The following is a 13,997-nucleotide window of genomic DNA, read 5'->3' as shown; positions in this document are numbered from 1 at the left end:
GATATCAACTTATATGTGCAGTCTAAAAAATACAACAAACTAGTGAATATAACAGAAAAGAAGCAGACTTACAGATAAAGAGAACACACTAGGGGGTACCGGTGGTGAGGGGAGGGCAACATAGGGGTGGGTAAGTAACATGTACAAACTATTAGGTATAAAATAAGCTTACAAGGAGTATTGTAGAACAGGGAATATAGCCAATATTTTATAGTGAGTGTAAATGGAGAAGAATCTTTACAAATTGTAAATCACTATGTTGTACACCTGTAACTTATAAAATATCGTACAGCAACTATACTTCGGTTTTAAAAGGTTCCGCACTCCACTGGTCAGGGCATTACTCAGCTTCCAAGGGCTCCAAGCTCTGGCCTGTTCTTGGCTCAGTCAAATCTGATGCTCCAGATTTCAAAAATAGTATGTCAAGTAGGTGGAATATTTTTCCAAGCAGCCAAACCACTGGGGCAAGGGACCTGGGTTCCCTTTTCCAGACTGTGATTCCTTCCAGAAGAATTTCATGCCACCTGCAGAGACAGGATAAAAGTGATAACTATAACCATTTAATATGATTGCTATCTGAACAAAAATACTATGGAATTTCATGTACAGTACTCTATTAGAACTCAGATCTGACCTCACTTTTTATATTCAAAGCTAAAAAATACAAGCAGTGTTGAATCCTTGGCAGCAACAGTAGGAGAAGCCTGTAGGCAAACCAAATAAGTATTGCTGTGACTGGTCTTATCTATGGTGATGCTTAAGTTACAAGAAGTCTGGTTTAAGAAAACCTCTCATCTTTAACCTACCTGCCCCCCCCCCCCCCGCCACATCTGCCAACACACACACTACCAGCTTCACCAGGGCAGAGACGGTCTTATAGTTTGAGGAGCTGTATTGAGTAGAAATCCCCAAGGACAATATAAGCAATAATCATTAAAACTCAATAATTGAATGCTTACCAAATCCCTGGTTCTGTTATCAGAATGCTTTTACCTTATCCCATAGTCAAATGTTTAGGCAAGTGTTTGTAGAGAGCTAATGATTCCCTGCTTAAGGAGGAGGAACCTGAGGCTTTGAGACATTAAGTCCAAGGCCACTGTGGGCAGAGTGCGAATATTCACACCTTTGTCTGCTGTAAAGTCTGTGCTTTGGGGGACATTCAAAGAAACTAAATGAGTTTGAGGGATAGTGTATGGATCTTGAAAGCAGTGATGGAGCAGAAGTTGGCCTTTTCTTTTTTTTTATTTATTCATTCTTGGCTGTGCTGGGTCTGCCCTGCTGAGCGCAGGCTCTCTCCAGCTGTGGCAAGCTGGGGCTGCTCTTCGTTGAGGTGCACGGTCTCTCACTGTGGGGGCTTCTCTTGTTGCAGAGCACGGTTCTAAGGGTCCCCGGGCTTCAGTCGTCGTGACTCTCGGGCTCCGTGGTTGTGGCTGGTGGGCTTAAGAGTTGTGGCACACAGGCTGGGCTGCTGTGCGGTATGTGGACCCACGTTCCCTGCATTGACAGGCAGATTCTTAACCATTGGACCATCGGGGCTCCCTCATCTCTCCTTCTTTCCTTGCTTCCTCCCTGCTACTTTCTTCCTCCACAAACACTTAGTAGATACTCTGCTAAGTTGCTGTAACCTGATCCTGTTCTCAAGTCACTCACACCCCGGGAGAGGGTGTGGCCACACAGTGCATCCTTGCGGCACCACCGGCCAAGGACCGCCACAGCGCTGTGTGCTGGACTGCCGTAGCACAGGGGCCAGAGCAACCAGGGGAGTGAGCAGGGCAAGTCTCCCAACACAGAAAGAAACAGTCTTGTGTGTCCGCATCCAAAAACAGGAACACACACATCTATTCAACGGGTGACGGCGTAATTTGGTCAGACCAATTGGATTGACGGAATCATCATGGAAAATGGATATGAGGCTAAGTGGAAAGATGATTAGATTCATGCTGGGAAGACCTTTGGAGGCTGTTGAAGGCAAAGACCCCTATATAGACAGGGCCTTATGTTAAGCCAGATAGTCACAGAGATGAAGGAAGGGTTGGATTGAAGAGACATTTCAACTGAAAAATCCACAGGACGTGGAGACATTTAAAAAGGGAGAGAGCAGGAATGGGGGTATTGTTTACCAGCAAAAGGACAAAGAGGTGGCTTGAGGAGGTGGTCTGGAGTCAGTGTGGGGCGTGTGGAGTCTGAGATGCCCACAGGACATCCAGGTGGAGAGGTATATTTTTTAAACTATGCATTGTTGTGGTTCCCTGCCTCCCACCCCAATCTACAAATAGAACTTGAATCCTCCTTAAAGAACTGAAGTTGCCAGTAAAAATAATGTTGGAATTAGTGTGTCTTGACTCTGGCCAGAGTAGAACCCCTGTGGCAAAGCCCAGAATATCGAAAGCAAATGGTGTTTTTGGCGGTATGGGACAGGCACCCAGCTGCTAAGTAGGGGTTTTGGCCTGGGGAGGGGGCAGGGAAAAAAGAAGGTGGGGGAGGGTGGAGAAAAGGGGGGCAGGAGAATTATCTCTAAGAAGAAATCACTTTTGTTTTTAATTTTACACACATGGGGCTCATAATACTGTAATTCTTGCAAGAACAGGGTTTAGCGATGGAGAGAGATGGAGAGGACGCATGAGCCTCCCTGCATGACGGGGGCACTGGTGCTCGCTGCTAAGCAGATTCCGGTGCTCACAAGAATGTATTTGGGGTGAAGGGCAAGGAGAAAGTGATTCCCAAGCCTTCCATGGCTTTCTTTATGCTTTCCTAAATGTGCCGTCCACCTCTCAACTCTGATCGGCCCAGGGCATACCTGTGAGGTTGTGGATCTGCCGTAGTTTCAAGTAGGCTGTACACCGTTGCCTCTTGTGTCTTACTTTTACCCACTTGCCTACTTACTTTGAAAGCAGCATCGAAGTGAGCCAGGACCCTCTGCAGTCTCTCTGATTCTGAGAGCCTCACCTCCCTCCTTGTATTAATTTGGGAATGTTTCATTTCTGCAGAAGTGATGCTGTGATCTTTGCTTTTCTATGCACGCCTTTCATCTGACACTCACAATGTGCAGTACAGATGTTCCCCTGCCAAACCCTGGTGCCCCCTAATTTGCCTTGAGATCCCTGGCAAGTTACAGCCCCTTTCAGCAATACCACCACTTTACCTGCGACGAAATACACAAACAAGATACCCTGGGGGCAGGGTGTCCCTCTCTACACCGCCTTCCACTTCTCTGCCCATCACAGCCTGCTCATATTCTTCCTTCTCTGCTCAGTCTATATAAGTCCAACTCATCAATTCATTCCCATTTGTTAAGTCAGTATGTCTATATGGAGTGATGTATTGAGGACTGTATCACCAGGGACGTAGCAATGAGCAAAGCGCATTTAGTCCCTGCCTCTCAGACCTCGCATTATAGTCAGGGATGACAGAAAAGAGGGCAGGACCTTGCAGTGTGCTATGTAGACACCAAAATGGAGGTGAGCACTGGCTGCCGTGGGAACGCGGAACAGGGCCGCTCCTCGCTCTGGTGAGGCGGCGTGCCTCCTGTGCGCTTGCTGCGATTTGGATCCTGAATCAGCTGTTCACAAGCTGTGTGACTTTGGGTGAGTTACTTAACACCTCTCTGCGCTGGAAACATGATACTGAGTTAGAAACCTAGTAAAGGAGCTAGGACGCTTTTGGTGTTTAGTCACTGAGTCCTGTCTGACTCTGTTGTGACCCAGTGGATTATAGTTTGCCAGGCTCCTCTGTCCATGGGATTTCCCATACAAGATTAAATGGGTTGGGTTGCCATTTAATCTTTCTGACCCAGGGACCAAACCCGTGTCTCCTAAATTGTCACATGGACTCTTCACCACTGAGCCACCTGGGAGGCCCAGCCAGCTCATAGAAATGCTGAAAAGGCACATATTCACGCGTGCGTTCATTCATCCCTTTACTCACTGCCATGCAGTACATTCATCGAGCTCCACCCTGTGTCAGGCAGTGTTCTTGGAGGTGTGTAGAGGAGTGCCCAGGTCTTAGAACATCAGCACTTTTACAGAGTTCATCACTTTATATCATCCTTTTTCTTCTGCCTGGACTATATATGGGAAAATCTAAAAGTGATATTAATAATTCTCTTTTGCGGCTTGTTGAAGCAGCAACCAAACGAACTTTCCTGGAGGTGAGGGAAAGCCCAGGCAGTGAGGAGGTCGTCTCGTAAGCTGCACTGCTTGTTGAAGCAGCAACCAAGTGAACTTTCCTGGAGGTGAGGAAAAGCGCGGGCAGTGAGGAAGTAGTTAAGCTGCACCCAACTTACACTTTGGAGAGGATCATCTCCCCCACAGCTCCAGGCTGCCACCCATTGGTCCAGGTCCCCAGGAGTCGCCCTCTCTCACCATCACCTCCCTTCTCACCCCCATCTTGAATTTATGTCTGCTCAGCATGGTGAGATACATAAGAATGCACTCTCATCCTCTGTTGCTGTCAGAAATAGTCTAAAACCCAAGTCAGGTGCGTTGGAAATTTTACAAGTGCCCACTGCTGCTGAATACTTGAAATTCTTAGAAATAAAATGCACAGCTCCCAGAAGCTTTTCCTCAGGGAGAACTTGGCCTTCTCATGCACGTGTCCAGCCACAGCTGTTTCACATGGAGTGAGGAGACTCTATGAACTGCTGACCCAGCTGAAATCTTAGTGTGACCCAGTGACTCAACTCCAAACCGTGGAGGAGTCCTTCCCTCGCAGTGATGGACAGGACTGCCTCTCCGGAAAAGATAAGCTTGTGCAGTAGGGAGCTAAGGAAGTGATGCTTACTGGCTGTGATTGAAGGAGGCTGCAAAAAGTAGCCTCCTTCCAGAACACACAGCTGGACTCTTCAGTACATCGAACTGAAAAACTGTTACAGCACCAGTGCTTTGACCTGTTCTCTTCCCAGTTGGTAACTTTCCTTTCTTTCAGATTCAAATAGCATAGTATTCTTTACCATAAACTACAGAATTCAGTTTTAGGACTGTTGTGCTGCCATCACAAGGATCTAATTCCAGAGCATGTCCATCACCTCGAAGAGAAGACCACTGCCCGTTAGCAGTCACTTCCCCTGTTCCTCTCTCCAGAGCCCTGGTAACCACTCATGTACTTTTTATCCCCGTGGATTTTCCTTTGGAGGGCATTTTATATACATGGAATCGTGTAGTAATTGACTATGTGGAATTGTGTAGTAGTCTGACTTCTGTTACCTAGCATGTTTCCAAGATTCATTTATGCTGTAGCCGATGACTACTACATTCCTTTTTTATGGCTAAATAATATTCCACTGTATGTCTACCATATTTTGTTCTTCCATTCATCATTGAATGGGCATTTGGTTGTTTCTAGCTTTTGGCTCCTAATAATGAACATTTTTGTTTAAGGTTTTGTGTGGATGTATGTTTTCCCTTGTCATTAGTTTATATCTGGGTGTGAGGTTACTAGGTCATATGGTAATTCTGTATTTAATGTTTTGAGGAACTGCCCGAGTACTTTCCACAGTAGCTGTGCCACTTATACCCATACCAACAATGCACGAGGGCTCTGGTCTCTCCATATCCTTGCCAACATTTATTATGGAGATGTATGTATATATGCACATATGGGCTTATCTGGTGGCTCAGATGGTAAAGAATTCACCTGAAGTGCAGGAGACCTGGGTTCAGTCCCTGGGTTGGGAAGATCCCCTGGAGGAGAGCATGGCAATCCACTCCAGTATTCTTGCCTGGAGGATCCCCATGGACAGAGGATCCTGGCAGGCTACAGTCCATGGGTTTGAAAAGAGTCAGACATGACTGAGAGCACAGCACAGCTTATAGATACACCTGTATCTCCGTCATAGTGCCTACTCGATGGGAAATGGTGCTGTTTCTTATGTGTATTAATTTGGTCACTCTAGGCTTTTTCTGCTTCTCTCTACCAGTCACTCTTATCACCATAGTTCCCTCCCAAGTAGGATCCAGAATTTTTCCTAAAATTCTGAAAGATGGTGGACAATTTTAGTATCTTGTATGTCTCATAGTTGTATCATTCTTTCTGTTAACGTGGCCTGAGTCTGCCTCATCCCGATCTTGAGCTCCCAGTTCACATGTCCTCCAAAGATCCAGAACTCTCTTCCTCCCATTCTGTGCTCAATTTAAGGCCTGAATTTCATAAGACAGAGATAGCTACTCCCTCTTAAACCAGCCACCCTTCCTGCCCAGGCAGTGGAGAGAGAAGAGCAGGAGCTCATGGTTTTCATTTGTAACCTCTTGCTTCTCTTTATTTCTAAACCAAGAGACTGATGATTTGTTCACAAACCTTGGTTTGGAAGAATTTAAATGTAAAGCATAGTCACATTTGACTTGGTATTCAAGAATTTGTGATCTCTTGGAAATAGCTGGTGTAAAGTGTCTTCAAAAGAGATTAATATGCATGTTATCAAGTTAGACTAAACCAAATTAAGGCAACAAAGTATTTTCATCTATTTTAGTGATGTGTTGGAATTATGACTTATAAATAGTCCTTCTTATTAGAGTAAGTCCTGAAGGATCTCCAGCAAAGATTGAAATCGCCAGTTCCTGGGGTACGCTTGTGGACTATCTGTGCATATTTTGTAATTCAGACTTTTCCAGCAGATTTACGCTGCCATGTGTCTCAGCCAGCCCAAGTTAATGAGGCTTTAGAGTATGACCCGTGCGTCTGACTCTGAAGAAGATCAAAACAGTGGAGTGCAAAGCAAAACAGACTTTGGTTTGAATTCCAACTCAGCTCTAGCTGTACGACCTCTGGCAAGGATTCATTTTTCCCTAGAATAAAATGAGGTTCTGCTATGTTGGTCACAGGGCTGTTTTGAGAAGTAGATGAGACTACTTACGTAAAGTGTCAAGGACAGTCACATAAATAGTAGACATTCAAGAAAGGGAACCCATTGGTGGTTAGTAGTACAATAGTTGCATCTTTAGACACTCAGGAGTCCTTTTTAGTTTTATTTTGTGGACAATGAACCGTGATGTTCAAGGAACCCCGTGGTGAGTCCTGCTTGTAAATGGGACGAATCACTTCTAGTTTTATCTGGTTTTGTGTACATTTTATTTTGGATAGCAGGATTTCTGACCATGGGACACACTTGTCTAGAGCCTGAAGCCTCCGTCTCCTGCCTCTGTTTGAAAAATGTCACAGTTTCTAAGGCTGGCAGATGCTGGTGTGGCAGACAAACGGTACCTTCCCTCAATGTGACTGGGCTGCGTGTGCAGTTTCAGGGTCTCTGGATTCAAGGAGGTACTGGTTCCTCGGAGAAAAAGACTGATCTCACTAATCTTATTCTCCATCGTGCTTTGAAAGGGAAATCTCGCAAAAGCCTTTATGTTAAAATGAAAACAGAAGTGCTCCAATCATAACAAGGATCTCAATTCTAACCCGGGGAGAGCTGATGGGCACTGAATTTGATAGAGGGAAACTTTTTAGCACATCTGTCTTTGATAACTTCTAATGCCGAGAGTGGGGCCTTTGAAATTAGTTGGTCACTCCAGTCTTTTTAATAATGCCACTGAGAACTTTTCGTTGTGTAGTAAAGTCCTGACTCGTGCTGACTTTGAGGACTGAATTAATTTTTCATGAGTTTATAGTGCTTCAGGCTACCACTCCAGCCTCTCCTAGTTTCTGAGAATTTTTCCATGTGTAGGGTGATTTGTTTTAACCGTCTCCGTATGAAGGTATTTGAGGAGCTCTATTTTCTCTTTGGTCATCATGTGGGAGAGTGATTCTGCTGCTGCTGCTGCTAAGTCGCTTCAGTCATGTCCGACTCTGTGGGACCCCATAGACGGCAGCCCACCAGGCTCCCCTGTCCCTGGGATTCTCCAGGCAAGAACACTGGAGTGGGTTGCCATTCCTTTCTCCAATGCATGACAGTGAAAAGTGAAAGTGAAGTCGCTCAGTCGTGTCCGACTCTCAGCAACCCCATGGACTACAGCCTACCAGGCTCCTCCATCCATGGGATTTTCCAGGCAAGAGTACTGGAGTGGGGTGCCATTGCCTTCTCCGAGAGTGATTCTAGAGAGACTGAAAATTCTCCAAGGGGCCCTGTGAGCTAGCCTGTCCCACTTTGCGACTGCTATTCTTCCTTCAGCTTCCTTTGCCTTGTGTTCCCCCTCACCGCGCTGTGTATGAGCAACATACACACAGACACTCAACCAAGAAGGCAAGGAGGGGAGCAAGCTTCCCTCTCGGGAGAGAAGTGCCTTCTTCAGCGCTGCAAGATTTGAATGAGGAATCAGATCTATACCTTATTTTTTTCCCTCTTCCTCCTGGACAGGGGTCTTGGAATTCTCTGTGGGCCCACTTGGGTTCCTAAGAGGATCTACCTTCTATTCTGCTTGCTGGAAATGCAGATTTTGCCTAATGGAAGGAGGAAGTACTGACCCCACTGTTAGCATGTCTTAGAAAGCAAGCTCAGCCCCGTTTCTTTTTTTTTCCTGTAATCTCGAATCCCTGTGTTACATATCACATTAAAATTTTTTTAATTGGAGTGTAATTGTTTTACAATGTTGTGTTAGTTCCTCATCTTCTTAAGCATCTCCTGAATACTCTAATCCACACAGATTACCCCATTCTCTGAACTGCAATGGGAACCATACAATTTGTGAGACGTTGGGTATAGCATTTAATCATCTAAAGTCACTTATATACATGGCAAGAAAAAAATGAAAAAACACCTTTTAGCCTGCTCTTCTTTCCCATATGTTAGATTGTTAGTGCAAGAATTGAAAAGTGTCTGACCTTTACTTTTATAGAAAGCGATGGAAAGAGGGAGTGAGGGAGAAAGGAAAGAAAAAAGGGCAGATGCTGTCCTCTGGTGTCAAAGGCTTTGTCTAAGTGTTGAGGCCACTTAGGTGGAAGGGAGAAGAAGGGAAGCTCTGCAAACCCTTCTCTGCTGTCCTCCTGAGTCTAGGCAGATGCCACCCCTGTGTGTCCCTGCTGAATCTCGTCCTCGGCTTCCTCCAGCGCTGTTCTCACCGAGTTGTGACTGTCTGTGTGCATGCCTGTCGCCCACTCCACTGTGTGCCCTGAGAATAGGGAACTTGCTCTGGATCTATGTCTTGCTTACAGACCAGTGCTTTGCACACAGCCTATACATGGCCTATACATGGCTCAGCAAATGCAAATTTCTCAAAGGAAATGATACTGAAAAATAGTACGTACATACCCAAGATATTCAGAACAGATTCAGAGAATGATACCGTACTTCTGTAATTCAGTTCGGGCATAATGCTATCAGGAATCATGGAAAGAGTGACGAATATGAAATATTGGTTCAGGAAAGAAATTCTGGGCAACTGAAGGTTTTGCAACCCTCTTTGTGTCGTATTGACAGTACACCTATTAATCACCACCGCCATCAGTTTATCAGCCTCACATTAAGGCATCGATCATCATTTGCAAAGGTGGAAAGTCAGAGAAAAGAGCTTGCCTGTAAGACACATTCTCATTCTTTGAAGGTGGCTAGTCAGCAAGTGATGCCTATTGGTGGGATTCTTCAGGTCACAGTGTATGCACAAGACCTCCTTTTTCTCTTTATTAAGGGATAATTGATTCAGGTCAGAAGTTTTGGGGAGTCCTGGGAGATTTTTAATCCAGTGCCATCATGCAAAGTTTGCTACATCAATAAGACAGTTCCATGGGGGATGGAGGAGTAATTGAGATGCCTCACCAGCTGGAATCCAGATGAAGATACATTTGGAAGCTTAATCACAATCATGTTCTACACTAAGTATTCATCCGTCCGTCTCCCAAAGAAGACAGGAAATTAAGTTGTCAAGGGCAGGGGGGATAAGGTTCAGCTGAAAGAAGAAAGCCTCACCTCAGCCTTAATCTCTAAATATGCAAGACTGTCTTAGGTAGTTGAAGCAAAGGCCTCTGCTTTCCAGTTTTATTTCCTGAGAAATATTTGAGCTGTTTATTCACAATTTATTAGCTCTGCAGTTACCAAAATGGACTGCTCAGAGAGCTCAGCCTCCTCACTGTGGGATAAATACAGATGAGCAATGCCATCTCAATAGAAAAATGCTTTATTGAGCCAATATAGAAAAGCATTAAAGTTGTGTAAACATGCAGGAAAGAGCAGGGGAATTCCTAAACGGAGCTGAAGGGCTATGATTATATATGCCTTGATGCACTGTGTCCTGGAAGTTAAACGAAACCCTGGATGTAGTCAGAAAGCATTATGTTACTTGTTGTGGGTTTTCTTTCATTTCTTTTTTGTTTTTGTTTTTGTTTTTTTTTTTAATTCCCAAGTTAAACTTTTTATGATGCCTTCAAGGCAACTACATTTCATTTCAAAGGGTGGTTTGAAAAATGTATGTTTCTGCCATAAATTAGATGATGGTTTCTTTTCAAATTCTGGCCCAACAGTGCGGAGCAAACATCGGCTTTTTTAAAAAAGGGACAGTGTGAAGCTCAGTGTCCTGTTGTCGTTTTAAAAGGCTGCATGAGACAGGGGTCCAGGACTGCAGTGGAAAAGCCCCACTGGAATTAGTTGTATAAGGAATGGATTAATAAGTAGCTCACATGTTGAGTCTTTGGTGGGAGACAACCCAGATGCAGACGGCTTCCCCTGTGACTCAGCGGTAAAGAATCCACCTGCAACGCAGGAGATGTGGGTTTGATCCCCGGGTCCGGAAGATCCCCTGGAGGAGGACGTGGCAACCTACTCCAGTATTCTTGGACAGAAGAGCCTGGTGAGCTGCAGTCCATGGGCTCCCAAAGTGTCAGACTGAGCAGCTTGGCACGCACGCATGCACCCCAGATGCAGGAGGTTGTCATGCCTCTCTGGCTCTCTTGCTGCTTTGTCCTACTTAGAGCTGCTACTGCTATTGCTAAGTCACTTCAGTCATGTCCGACTCTGTGCGACCCCATAGATGGCAGCCCACCAGGCTCTGCCATCCCTGGGATTCTCCAGGCAAGAACACTGGAGTGGGTTGCCATTTCCTTCTCCAATGCATGAAAGTGAAAAGTGAAAGTGAAATCGCTCAGTCGTGCCAGACCCTTAGTGACCCCATGGACTGCAGCCTTCCAGGCTCCTCCGTCCATGGGATTTTCCAGGCAAGAGTACTGAAATGGGGTGCCATTGCCTTCTCCGAGCATTGGCCCTTAATTGGGTCTTAGGTGGCTGTAACACGTCTTAGTCATCATATCTTTTTCTAAACATTTTAAAATTTGTATTTTTTTTTTAAACTTTGTATTTTTATATTGGAGTATAGCTGATTACTAGCGTGTGAGATGAGTGCAATTGTGCGGTAGTTTGAGCATTCTTTGGCATTGCCTTTCTTTGGGGTTGGAATGAAAATTGACCTTTTCCAGTCCTGTGGCCACTGCTGAGTTTTCCAAATTTGCGGGCATATTGAGTGCAGCACTTTCACAGCATCATCTTTCAGGATTTGAAATAGCTCAACTGGAATTCCATCACCTCCACTAGCTTTGTTCGTAGTGATGCTTTCTAAGGCCCACTTGACTTCACATTACAGAGATCAAATTGCCAACATCCGCTGGATCATGGAAAAAGCAATAGAATTCCAGAAAAACATCTATTTCTGCTTTATTGACTATGCCAAAGCCTTTGACTGTGTGGATCACAATAAACTGTGGAAAATTCTGAAAGAGATGGGAATACCAGACCACCTGATCTACCTCTTGAGAAATTTGTATGCAGGTCAGAAAGCAACAGTTAGAACTGGACATGGAACAACAGACTGGTTCCAAATAGGAAAAGGAGTATGTTAAGGCTGTATATTGTCACCCTGCTTATTTAACGTATATACAGAGTACATCATGAGAAATGCTGGACTGGAAGAAACACAAGCTGGAATCAAGATTGCCAGGAGAAATATCAATAACCTCAGATATGCAGATGACACCACCCTTATGGCAGAAAGTGAAGAAGAACTCAAAAGCCTCTTGATGAAAGTGAAAGTGGAGAGTAAAAAGTTGGCTTAAAGCTCAACATTCAGAAAACGAAGATCATGGCATCCGGTCCCATCACTTCATGGGAAATAGATGGGGAAACAGTGGAAACAGTGTCAGACTTTATTTTTTTTGGGCTCCAAAATCACTGTTGATGGTGATTGCAGCCATGAAATTAAAAGACGCTTACTCCTTGGAAGGAAAGTTATGACCAACATAGATAGCATATTGAAAAGCAGAGACATTACTTTGCCAACAAAGGTTCGTCTAGTCAAGGCTATGGTTTTTCCTGTGGTCATGTATGGATGTGAGAGTTGGACTGTGAAGAAGGCTGAGCACCGAAGAATTGATGCTTTTGAACTGTGGTGTTGGAGAAGACTCTTGAGAGTCCCTTGGACTGCAAGGAGATCCAACCAGTCCATTCTGAAGGAGATCAGCCCTGGGATTTCTTTGGAAGGAATGATGCTAAAGCTGAAACTCCAGTACTTTGGCACCTCATGCAAAGAGTTGACTCATTGGTAAAGACTCTGATGCTGGGAGGGATTTGGGGCAGGAGGAGAAGGGGACGACAGAGGATAAGATGGCTGGATGGCATCACCAACTCAATGGACGTGAGTCTGGGTGAACTCCAGGAGTTGGTGATGGACAGGGAGGCCTGGCATGCTGTGATTCATGGGGTCGCAAAGAGTCAGACAGGAGTGAGCGACTGAACTGAACTGATAGCTGATTAACAGTGTTGTGGTCCTTTCAGTGGACAGAAAAGGGACTCAGCCATACATTTACGTGTATCCATTCTCCCCCAAACTCCCCTCCCATCCAGGCTGCCACATAACATTGAGCAGGGTTCCCTGTGCTGCACAGTAAGACCTTGATGGTTGTCCGTTTTAAACATGGCAGTGTGTACACATCGATCCCAAACTCCCTAACGTTCTCTTCCCCCAGTTCTTCCCCCCTGGCAAGCATAAGTTCATTCAGTCTGTGAGTCTGTTTCTTATTTTGTAAATAAGTTCATGTGTATCCTTTCTTTTTAGATTCTATTTATAAGGGATGTCATGATATTTCTTCTTCTCTGACTTACTTCACTCAGCATGACAGTCTCTAGGTCCATCCATATTCAGCCATCGTATCTTGATGCTTCAGTCTCTAGAGGAAGAAGGGGTCTAGGTCTTTCTCTTGGGAAGAAGTAAATGTCCTGGAAGCCCAACAGTAGACTCACTCTCACTTGAAACCTGCCGAGGCCAGCCCATCGGTGACTATTTTAAAGCCCCCTTTGCTTGGAGGTGGTGGTGGGACAGCATGCATCCTCTTGGTACCCTCTGTGATATAACCCATGACATCACCACAGAAAGAACACAGACTGTGGAGACAGACAGTCGTGCGTTTGAATCCAATTTCCATCCCTATAGAGCTGACCTTGGTGAGTCACTTATCTTCAGTGAGCATCACTGCCCTTGAGTGCGAGGTGAATGCACATCATCCATAGAGAACTTGGGAGAAGAGAGTGTAGAGCACAGCGCAGGGCAGACACTGCTCAGCCATAATTCCCCTTTCAAACGCGCTTTTCCATCAAGTGGATCTTCCACTTATGCTTTCTTTTTCTGAGGTACGGCTCTCCATCTTGTAGTCCTATCTTTAGTATGTATAGGGCGTAAAGGATAATTTGACTGTATTTGCATATGGCTGTATTAGAATGATTGTATCATATATGTATATAGATAATATATTTATATATGTGATATACATACATCCACGTTCAATCAGCTGTTACATTCTGAGATATATCGGATGTACCACCTTGTTCCAAGCAGTCCAGGGTTTCCTGGTTTAGCGCTACTTGAAGTCTGGTCCACAGATGTGTACCAGTTGGCAAACTGGGTTACTAGTCGGAAATAGGATGCGTACAGAAATGAAGCCTAAGCATTTAGACATATTTACAAGAATTTGACACTGCTGAGCCCTCCGTGCCCATGTTTATTTTTCTAATACTTCATTTTTATTGTAGTCTGGAAAAGTTTGGGTGTGTGATAGATTGCAAAAACCAAACCAAAACAAAACAAATGGTTCCCCTT

At 44.8% G+C, this 13,997-nt stretch overlaps 1 protein-coding gene across 4 annotated transcripts in view; it reads left to right on the top strand.

Annotated features, from left to right (window-relative positions):
- SLIT3 (slit guidance ligand 3) overlaps positions 1-13,997 on the top strand; it is a 758,707-nt gene that overhangs the window by 327,493 nt on the left and 417,217 nt on the right. The gene's annotated exons all lie outside the window — the stretch shown is intronic.

The sequence above is a fragment of the Bos taurus genome, chromosome 20 (assembly GCF_002263795.3).
Source record: "Bos taurus isolate L1 Dominette 01449 registration number 42190680 breed Hereford chromosome 20, ARS-UCD2.0, whole genome shotgun sequence".
NCBI lineage: Eukaryota > Metazoa > Chordata > Mammalia > Artiodactyla > Bovidae > Bos > Bos taurus.
This window is presented reverse-complemented; position numbering and strand designations above follow the sequence as displayed.